Here is a 10,723-nt window from a genome sequence, read left to right as displayed (position 1 = left end):
AAAGGGGAGGCCCTTGGTGCCTGGACATCAGTGGGTCCCAAAGCTTCAAAGAATGGCCAAAGCTGCTTTGTGTGTTAGAAAGAGAAAAATGCAGAGCCAGCAAAATGGTATAGCATTGCACAGTGTTGCTCGATTGTGACCCTTCTGTCACCCCCACCCCCAAAAAGATTCAATCAAATCTATCCATGTCTCAAAACTTGTATGTGAGAAGGGGTTAAGATGGACTCAATGATGGATGGGATAAGGCAGGATGTAAGGACAGCAGAACTTAGAAGTGAGGATAGGCAAGTGCTAATTGCTGCAGGGTAAGCAGAAACCGTAAGGCCGAGCTTTGGATTTCATGAGCTATGAAATTATTGAGTACAAAGAAATTTTACCCAAAGATCAAAGGAGCAGTGAGACCTCCAGCTGTCTTGAGGTTATAATAATTCACATCTTTGTGATTAAGTGCTTACTGAAAACCAGAAATGGAAATAAGTTGGATATTAAAACGGACAAGTGTGTTATGTCAAAGGCCATTATAATTTTAACTTCTGATTCTTGCCAAATAACTTGAGAATTCCTATTTCTGAGTAGTCATTAAGCTAATTTTCATTTCGCTTGAACGGTTTTGATTTATTTTACATTTTCAGGAAGTTGCCATAAATTTCTGCAAGGAAAAAAAAAAAAAAGGAGTGTACCAGTCAGGGCTGATAAAGCAGAAAAGGATTTTATTGAAAGAATATGAGATTGCTCAAAGAGTTTCCAGGACGGCTGGCAAACAACCCCGGTAAGTCAGCAGGAGCAGTGGCAGACTGTGCAGTCAGAGCCATGGCTAAGATGGCACCACAGAAACAAACTCAGGCAGGCACCCTGCTGTCTTCACGGAGCCCTGGATGTCTCATTTTTCACCACTGCCGCCAAAGGCACTGAACATTGCGCCCAATTGCTGTTGCCCCCACCACCATAATGGATTCTCTACTGTTCCTGCTTCTTTGTCCAAACTGACAATGCCAGGCTGCTGCATTTAGCTGATGAAATCTGTGTCCGCAGCCCATGCCCTAACTGTCAAGGGAGCTGGGGAACAAGCATCTAGGTTTTGTGGCTCCCATGGTGGAAAGTAAGCTTGAGCAGTGATTGGGGGTAACATGGAGGTATGATGCCAGGATGTCAAAAGAAAAATAGAAGTTATCATCATATGCACTATTGAGAGAAATTATTATTTTTTTTTATAAAAAGTGTTTCTTTTTCTATATTGCCTATGAGAAAGCAATAAATATTCAAAGCAATAAATATTCAAAGCAATAACAGAAATTATATATAAAAATGGACGTGGGTATTTTTAGATAACTTTTTGGGAACAGATCCGTAGGTTTCATGAACTTTTCCAAAAGCCAATGTCGTCTCATACTTTTCCCAATGCCAGATTGTCTTTCTAGCCTCTATCATCTAAAGAGTTTGAATGTATCACACTCAAAATATCCCTTAAATATATGAAAAAAGGCTTAACTTCTCTCATAAGAAAAATACAAATTTAAATTACAGTAAGATAACATTTATTACCAGTCAGATTGGCAAAACCTAAAAGTTTGACAATACAGTCTATTAGTAAAGATTTTGAAAAACCAGCTCTTTCTTTCATTGCAAAATTGCCTGACCCCTATGGAGGAAACTTTGGCAATGTGTAGCAAAATTACACGTGCATAATCCTTTTAGACATCCATGTCAAAGGTACACTGGCAAAAATACAAGATACGCACAGAGGTTTTCATTGGGCCATTATTTATAATGCTAAATGCAGGAGGCAGAATTCAAAGGTAGACCCAATATTCTCAACCCCTTTTTCCCCATGCATGCCTTGTATAACCCCCTCCTTTTGCGTGCAAACAGAATCTGTGAATATGATAGGATATCACTCTCTGGGTTAGACTACATTATATGGCAAAGGTAAAGGAATTTTTCAGATGTACTTAAGGTCCCTAATCACTTGACTTTGAGTTAATCAAAAGGAAGATTTGCTGAGTGGGTCTGACCTAATCTTGTGTGTCTTTAAAAAAGAGATTCTCTTGGTGGCTTTGGAGAAGGAAGCTAATATACATATGTGATTCTGTGGTAAGGACCTGAGGGAGGCTTCTAGGTTCTGAGGCTGGCCCCAGCTGACAGCAAGAAGATGCGGACTTCACTTTATAACCACAGTAACTGAATTCTTTCAACAACCAGTGAACTTGGCAGAGGACATGCGATCACAGTCTCGGCCAGCACTGATTTCAGCCTGGTGGGATGCTGAGCAGAGAACCCAGGTCACTTGTGTTCAGGCTCCTGACCAATGGAAACCGTAAGATAATGCATTTTTGTAGTTTTAAATTACTAAGTTTTTGGTAATTTGTTATGCAGCAGTAGAAAACGAATACACTGACAAATAAAATACTACCAACGTGTCCATCCGTAGGGGACAGATTGTGAATAGACTATGGTACACCCACACAATGGGGTATTGTTATGTAGTTGTAAAAAGTAATAAAGAAGATCTGGGGAGGAATGGTGTTTTCATGTGGCACCTTTTGTATAAGTAAATGGAATATGGGTACAAACACACCAATGCTTATGTTTTCAGAAAGAAATGGTGGACTGATTAACCAAAATAAACAAAAATGGTCACTTAGAGGGGAATTCAAGGACCAAGGAGGAGGTGACAGGCCTGATGGGAGACTTTTGTGAAATATACCTTGTTATATTTTTTAACTTTGGTACTTTGGTTTACATATTTAAAAACAAAATGAAATGATGAAAAGGAACCCTAAAACATTAAAAACTAGTGGAAACAATTCTAGCTGCCTATTAATTTGGTAGCATAATTGTATAACATAAATGAATCATTTAAAGGAACTCTACAGCACAGTATTTCAGCTGTTACAGTGGGTTGTATTCAAGGACAGATTTGTAAACGTGCCCTAGACAACCACTAATCTACTCCAAGTAAGATTAAACACAAAGAGGTCCACACCCAGGCACGTTGGAGTAAAAATGGTGAAAGACAAAGACAAAGAAAAAATCTTGAAAGGAGAGAGTGAAGAGTGACTCTTCATGTGCAAGGGAACTCCAGTAAAATTAATAGAACTCTTCAGAAACAATGTAGGCTTGAAGGTAGTGAGGTAGCATTCAAAGAACTGAAAGAAAAATATTGTCAACTAAGAAATCTACAAGAAAGGTGAAAGAAAGATAAACAACAGATACACAACAACTGGGACAATTTGCTGCTGGGAGATACACCTTATCTGAAACACTAAAGAAGTTCTTCCGGCCTAGAGCAAGTGACCCCAGCCCTTAATTCAGCTGCATACCAGAAAACCAAAAGAGTAGTGGTAAAGGTAATCATGTAATTATGAAAGACAGTATAAATACATATTCTTTTAAATAGAACTTAAAAGCAATTGTATGAAACTATGTATACAATGGAATTATTGGTCTTTTAACACATAGAAATGCAATATATTTGACAAAAACAGCACGAAAGAGATGGGTAGGAGCAAAGCTATACTGAAGAAAGGAAATGACCTGAGATGGTAACTTGAATCTACAGGAACAAAAAACAATGAAGCAGAAATGGTAAATAAGGAGAGTAATTTAAGAAACTCTAGGTATATACTTATTTTCCTTTATTTTCTTAACTTCTTTAAAAGACAAAGTTAAGTAGAAAAATGTATTGTTGGGTTTGTAACATATGTAGATATAATATGTATAACAATTGTAGCACAAAAAGGGGAAAGAGGTAACAGCTATATCTAACAGAACTGAGAATGTACGTCCACACAAAAACTTGACAGTGTGGTCTATCCATAGAGTGGAATATTATTCAGCCATTAAAAGGAACAAAGTACTGATACATGCTACCATAGAGATGAACCTTGAAACCATGCTAAGTGAAAGAAGGAAGACAGAAAAGACTGTATGTATATTGTATGATTCCATTTATATGAAATGTCTTTTACAGGAAAATCTATAGAGACAGAAAGTAGACTAGTAGTTGCCTAGGAATGGGGTGGAATGGGAAGTGGGAGAAAGGGGGAGTTACTGCTGATGGATATGGGGTTTCCTTTTAGGGGAATGAAAATGTTCTCAATTCATTGTGGTGATGGTTGCACAGTTCTGTGAACGTAATAAAAACAATTGAAGTGTATGCCTTAAATTGGTGAATTGTATAGTATGTGAATTATATTTTAATAAAACTGTTAAAAAATAAGTCTAGCGAAATCATGCCAACACAGCATAAGCGCCCCCTGGAAAGGAACGTCCAGTGCATGGGACAATTTGAGTATCAAAAAGGCTGACTGCACTGAATTGCAGCATAACGCATATATAGAAACTAGTCAGTTTGTAATGACAGCAACATAAAACAAAACAAACAAAATATTTTACTATTCACCACTGGAGGTTGCCAGAGCACCAGTTATTTCTCTGAAAAACTGAAAAAGGAAAAGAACCAAGCTCATCCTGCCTTGCCTGTAGGAATTATATATTTATGTAACTGACTAGTTGATGAAGGAAATTCTTCTTTGTAGAAGTACAGCTAATAGATGCAGAAAGAATGGTAGAATTAGAAAATTAGTTTTACAACTTCTAATGAAAGAATGCTTCTAGGCAACACTCATGTATAAATGATAAGAGCATGAGGTAAATGTTGATGGGGGAATTTTATAATGGAGGGATCAGGCTGATACAACCTGAATCCTCTGATTTTATCCTTTTTTTTTAAACAATAATAGCTTTATTGACAAATAATTCACATACAATAAAATTCACCATTTAGAGTGTAAAATTCAGAGTGGTGCAGCGATCACCACTATCTAATTCTAGAACATTTTTTTATCACTTCAAAAAGAAACCTCATGCTTATTAGCAGTAATTCCCTGTTTTTCCTTCCCACCAGTGTTTGGCAATCACGAAAACACCTTTTCTCTATATATATTTGCTTATTCTGAACACTTCATTTAACAGAATCATATAGTTTCTTTCACTTACCATATGTTTTTATGGTCATGTATATTGTGGCATATATCAGTACTTTGTTCCTTTTAATGGCTAAATAGTGTTCCATTGTATGGATAAACCACATTTTGTTTATCCATTCATTGGTTGATCACTAGATTGTTTCTATTTTGGGCTATTGTGATTAATGTTGCTAAGAGTATTCGTGTACAATTCTTTGTGTGGACATGTTTTCAGTTCTCTTGGTTATACCTAGGAATGAAATTCAGGGTCATTCAGGAACTTTAACTTTTTGAGGTGATTCCATCTTATCACTAGAAGCAGGACAATCAAGTATTATGTGCCTCATAATGTGATGCAAAAATATTGCATAGCATACCTATAAAATATTCTGGTTTAAACAACTAAATCTGAATATAATCAAACATCTAGATCAGGAGCTGGTAAACATATTTCTGTAAAGGGCCAGACAGTAAATATTTCAGGCTTTATGGACCATATAATCTGTGTCACAACTTCTCAACTTTGCTCTTGTAGCATTAAAGGAGAAATAAACAATGTATAAACAAATGGCGTGGCTTTGTCCCTGTAACACTATTTACAGAGCAGACATCAGGTCACATTTATCTCACAAGCCACATAGTGCCAGTTCTTTTTTGAGATTTTACAGGAAACCTAGTGGATAGAGAAACATATTAAATCAGCCCAAACCAGAAAATGAGACAAATGTCTTGTTTTTCTTTTTCAAAAAAATTAATGGCATGGAAAAAGCTCACATTCTACTTTTCCCATAAATACTCTCTTTTCTCAGGCTGCATATTTCTTGAGCAAGTAATAAGAAAGATGCCTGGGTGTGTTGGAAAGAGCACACTGGCTTCCAGTGACTTTATCATGTTTCCCTCCTCCTAGTGGTAAAAGACCCCTCTGTTTGGAGCAATTATAGTTCTTCATCCTTGTGGTGACAATAAGCTTTCCAAGACATGAACATTTGATCTAAGGCAGACCAATCAGAAATTTTCTCTTAGATTTTTTTTTTTTTTTAAAGTGAAGCTGGGATAGAAAAGCTATCTTTTCTTTCTGGTTTATAAGAGTATAAGGATGTAAGCCCCGAGATGACACTGATCAGAACTTTCAGGTTTGGGGTAGCCATTGACCTTTAGAGAATGAAGCCAACCTGAAAGGAGAAGGAAAAATGTGTGTGTGTGTGTGTGTGTGTGTGTGTGTGTGTGTGTGTGTGAGAGAGAGAGAGAGAGAGAGAGAGAGAGAGAGAGAGAGAGAAAGAGAGAGAATGGGAAGAAAGGGGGGGAAGAGATATTATTTGAAACCAGAGTCCTGTTTAACGTGCCCATCTAAAAGAATTTTTAAGATTAGACCTACTATGTGTAAAATTGCTGCATTGTAGACTTTTAATAAATGTCATGTTAATGACTTTTTCACTATATCACAAATTGCTTATATCTCCAGCATTATTTAATTTTCTATGTTTTTAGACTTTGTCTTATAACCAGATTGTCAGTCCCATCAAGGCAGAAAATGTGCATATTAGGATTCTTTGGTTTCCATAGTGTCTAGCATGAGCTAAGTTAATTTCTGTAAAAATGATATACTTTATTGATAAATAACAATATGGAATTGTATTATTCGATTATAGCACTAGAATGATCTTAAAGTCTTCTAATGAAGGTAGACTTGTCTTTTGTGAATTTACCCCAAGTTAGAAGTAGCATTTTAATGGAAAACTCTTATCAGGAATATTATTATTTTTTCAGTTAGTGGAAGAAGTATTGTTAAATTCTAAAAGAAACTTTTTCTTGGAAATTCATGGATGAGATGTTATTGCTCATGTAATTTAGGTTCTAATGTTGAATATTTAAGGTACATTTTTAGCTTAATTGCTGGAAAGCAATATCACCACAAGTTGAAATCGTTTTAAAATAGAAGAAGACTTAAAATTATAGTGAACATGTCATTTGGAATAATTGGCATCTAAACAAAGCTGAATGAAGCCATTAGAGGTAGTTACAGCAATTAGCTAATGGTTCTTAAAAGACCCATATAAGTTGAATTTACTTACTTTATATATTTAAAAGCTTTAAATATATGACACTAAAATTAATGTCTTAGTTTTTAAATAAGTGAAATTCTCATTTTTTTCCCCCTACAAACCAAATTGTTTAGAACCCTAAAAGTATTTATTATTGTTCGGAATCTAAAACTTACTTACCAAATAAAATGTCAGAGCCGCATTTCAAAAATTTTAAACAAATATAAATATGTCCTAATAATAATAATGTCTAGGGGAGGCGTATCCTATAGCTTCTTCTTTTTTTTTTAGCTAATGATACTTTTTAACAACTTTCTTATTCTCAGGAAATGTTACAATTAAATATTTGTCATCTCAGTAATAATAGATATTTCCTTATTTATACTTACATATGATATTTCTTTTCCAAAAATGTTGTCCTAAGAAAATATTTTCCTCTTGTGGCTCATGTAATATATAAGCACAATTTGATTAGTATAAGTTATGGGAAAAATAAACCGTGATGCTTTTGTTTGAACTTAAATCAATATTTAATTTTATATAAATAAATATTTTAAAATTACATTCTTGACTGCCATTTCTGTTGATGATGGATTAACAGGGACAAGATTTATCTTAAACAACTAAGTAATGAGACAAAAATATGTGAAACAATGGTTTTCAGGTATTGGACAACAAGCAGTATGGGACAGTGATCTGTGAGAGAAGGGAACAAGTAAAGTGAGCCATAAGACTCCTCAAGCTATAGTTTGAAGAGGGTTTCTGGGCTTCACTGAAGGGAGGGGAGTCCACACTGGACCTGGCAGTCTCCCTTAATGGAGGAAACAGAGTGCAAAACTCATGGAGGCTAAGGAACTTAAAATGGAAAGGGCAGAGTGCTGGAGAAGAGAGAGCTGCACAACAAGAGAGTTCTGGAGACCTGGCTCTCAAATGTTTATCCAGAAAGGATCAGGCAGAGTAGTCCATGGAGCTCATGCGGTGTCAGAAATACTTTCTACCAGCTGGAGTGGACAGGTCTTCTTATTCCGAGGGCATCGACAGAGAGTCAAATCGTCCAGGACAAAGGGTAGCAAACTATCACATGGAAGTCAAGTTTGGCCTTTTTTTGTAGAACCCACAAGCTAGGAATGATTTTTACATTTTTAAAAATTATTTTTATTAAAGTATAGTTGACATATAATATTATATTAGTTTTAGGTGTATAACATAATGATTCAACATTTATGTATCTTGCAATGTGATCACCATGATAAGTCTAGTAACCACCTGTCACCATACAAAGTTATAATATTATAGAATCTGTTCCTTATGCTGTACATTACATCCCCATGACTTATTTATTTTATAACTGGAATTTTGTATCTCTTATTCTGCTTCATTTTTTTCATCCATCTTCCCACTCTCCTCCCCTCTGGCAACCATCAGTTTATTGTCTGTATCTATGAGTCTGTTTCTATTTTTACAATTTTAAAGGATGTCGAAAGAAAATAAGAAGGTTATGCAACAGGTTATATGTGGCCCACAAAGCCTAAATATTAACTATGTGATCCTTTACAAAAAAAAATTTCCTGAACGCTATCCTAGGTGAAAGGCTATTCTAAACCTGCCTAATAGAGCTTAAAATCAAATCTCAAAAGTATCTGTTTCCAAGTAAATTAACAATGTCCCAGAGCTTTAAAATATTTAAAGAGAAAAAACTAGTATCCATTTCCAAGAAACTTTCTGCATACCTGAACAATGTTCAAAAGTATTTAAAGAAATACAAAGCATCCAGTATCCAACAATGTAAAAATCACAATGTCTGGGATCTACTAAAAAATAAGTAGATATTCAAAGAGGCAGTGGAATATGACCCATAATGAAGACAAATGTCAATTACTATAAACCTAAATGAAATCGATGATAATTAGTAGAAAAGAACAGTCAGTTATTATAAATATACCCATATGTTGAAAACAGTAGAGAGAAAAGCATGACCATGATGAAGAGAGAAATGGAAGATATAAATAAAACCTAAACTAAACCTCTAGAGGGGAAACATATGATGGTTTAGATAAAAACAATCAAACGAACGAACAAACAAAAAAACAAAACAAACATAAAAACCTGAAATGAAATAATGGATGATTAGACACTATAGAGTGAAAGATTAGTGATTTGAAGATATAGTCATGGAAACTATAATAAATGAAACACTGAGAGAAAAAAGAAAAATAAACATAGCAACCATAAACTGGAAAAACTTCAAGTATCCTCACCTACACACCATAAGCATCTCAGAAAGAGAGAAGAGAGATAGGAGGAAGGCAGAAAAATGTCTGAGGAAATACAGGCTGAAATATTACCAACTTGATAAAAGCTGTAAACCTCACAGATACAAGAAGCTCAACAAACCCCAATCAGAAGACAGACACATGAAGAAAAGTTCACAAGGCAGATAATAAAATTGCTTCAAAGCAGGAATAAAGAGAAAATAAGTCAGTCAAAGGAAAATGACATATTACATATAGAGGAAGAAATATAAGTATGACAAAGAAGAAATGCAAATCAGAAGGTAGTAGAACAACAAATTTGAAGTACCACAAGATGTAATACCCCATTATTCTAGAAATCTATACCAAAGTAAAATATATTTATAAAAGGAAGGTGAAATAAAGTTTATTTAGCACACCAAAGCTGCCTTTATTACCAGCAGAGCAGTACTATTAAAACTGTCATAGAAAGTCCTTCAAGAAAAAGGAAAATGATTTCACATGGAAATTTGTATCTACTCAAATAAATGAAGACAACTAGAAGTAAAAAAGAATAAAAAAAAATTGTGTAAATATAAAAAGGTTCTTCCTTATTAAAAAAGAATCTCTTTAAAGGATAATCAACTGTTTCATGCAAAAATAGTAACAATGTATTGGAGTTTACAACGTATGTGGAGATAAATAGTATTGTCATGTATAGTCCAAGATGAGGGAAATGGAAGTAGATTACTATATGTGAAATGGTATAATATTAGTTGAACACAGCCTGTAATAACATATGTATACTGTAATCCTAGACCAGGGATTAGCAAATCCTACAAATATTAAAAGGATATGTAAGGTAAGTATATTTTGAACAATTTCATGCTATTTAACTTAAAAACTTTGATGAATAGACCAATTCCTTGAAAGATACAAACTAATGAAGCTCAAATAAGAAGAAATGGATGACCTGAGTAGCCCTATATCTATTAAATAAATGGAATTTATAGGTAAAAGTCTTCCCACAAAGAAAACTTCAGGTCCAGAACATTTCATGGTGAATTCTACCACATATTTGAGAAAGAAATTGTAACTTTATGTTTTCCCCAAGGAAATAGACGAGGAAAGAAAAATTCTCAACTCATTTTATGACACCAGCATAATCTTGAAACCAAAGGTAGACAAAGACATGGTGAGAAAATTAAAGACCAATATCTCTCATGAACATGAATGCAAAATTCATTTTAAAAAATACCAATTTGAATCTAGCAATAGAGTAAGAGGATAGTACGTCGTGACCAAACTAGTGATTACCTGAGGAATATAAAATTGGTTTAACATTTTAAAAATCAATCATGTAATTTACAATATTAACAAACTAAAAAAAGAAAAACATATGTTGTCCTATAAGATACAGAAAAGTTGTATGACAAAATTGAACATTGCTTCCTGATAAAAACTCTCAGAAAACTAAATATAC

This window comes from Rhinolophus ferrumequinum, chromosome 2 (genome assembly GCF_004115265.2).
Source record: "Rhinolophus ferrumequinum isolate MPI-CBG mRhiFer1 chromosome 2, mRhiFer1_v1.p, whole genome shotgun sequence".
Classification (NCBI taxonomy): Eukaryota; Metazoa; Chordata; class Mammalia; order Chiroptera; family Rhinolophidae; genus Rhinolophus; species Rhinolophus ferrumequinum.
The sequence above is the reverse complement of the archived record's forward strand: the minus strand, read 5'-3'. Positions refer to the sequence as shown.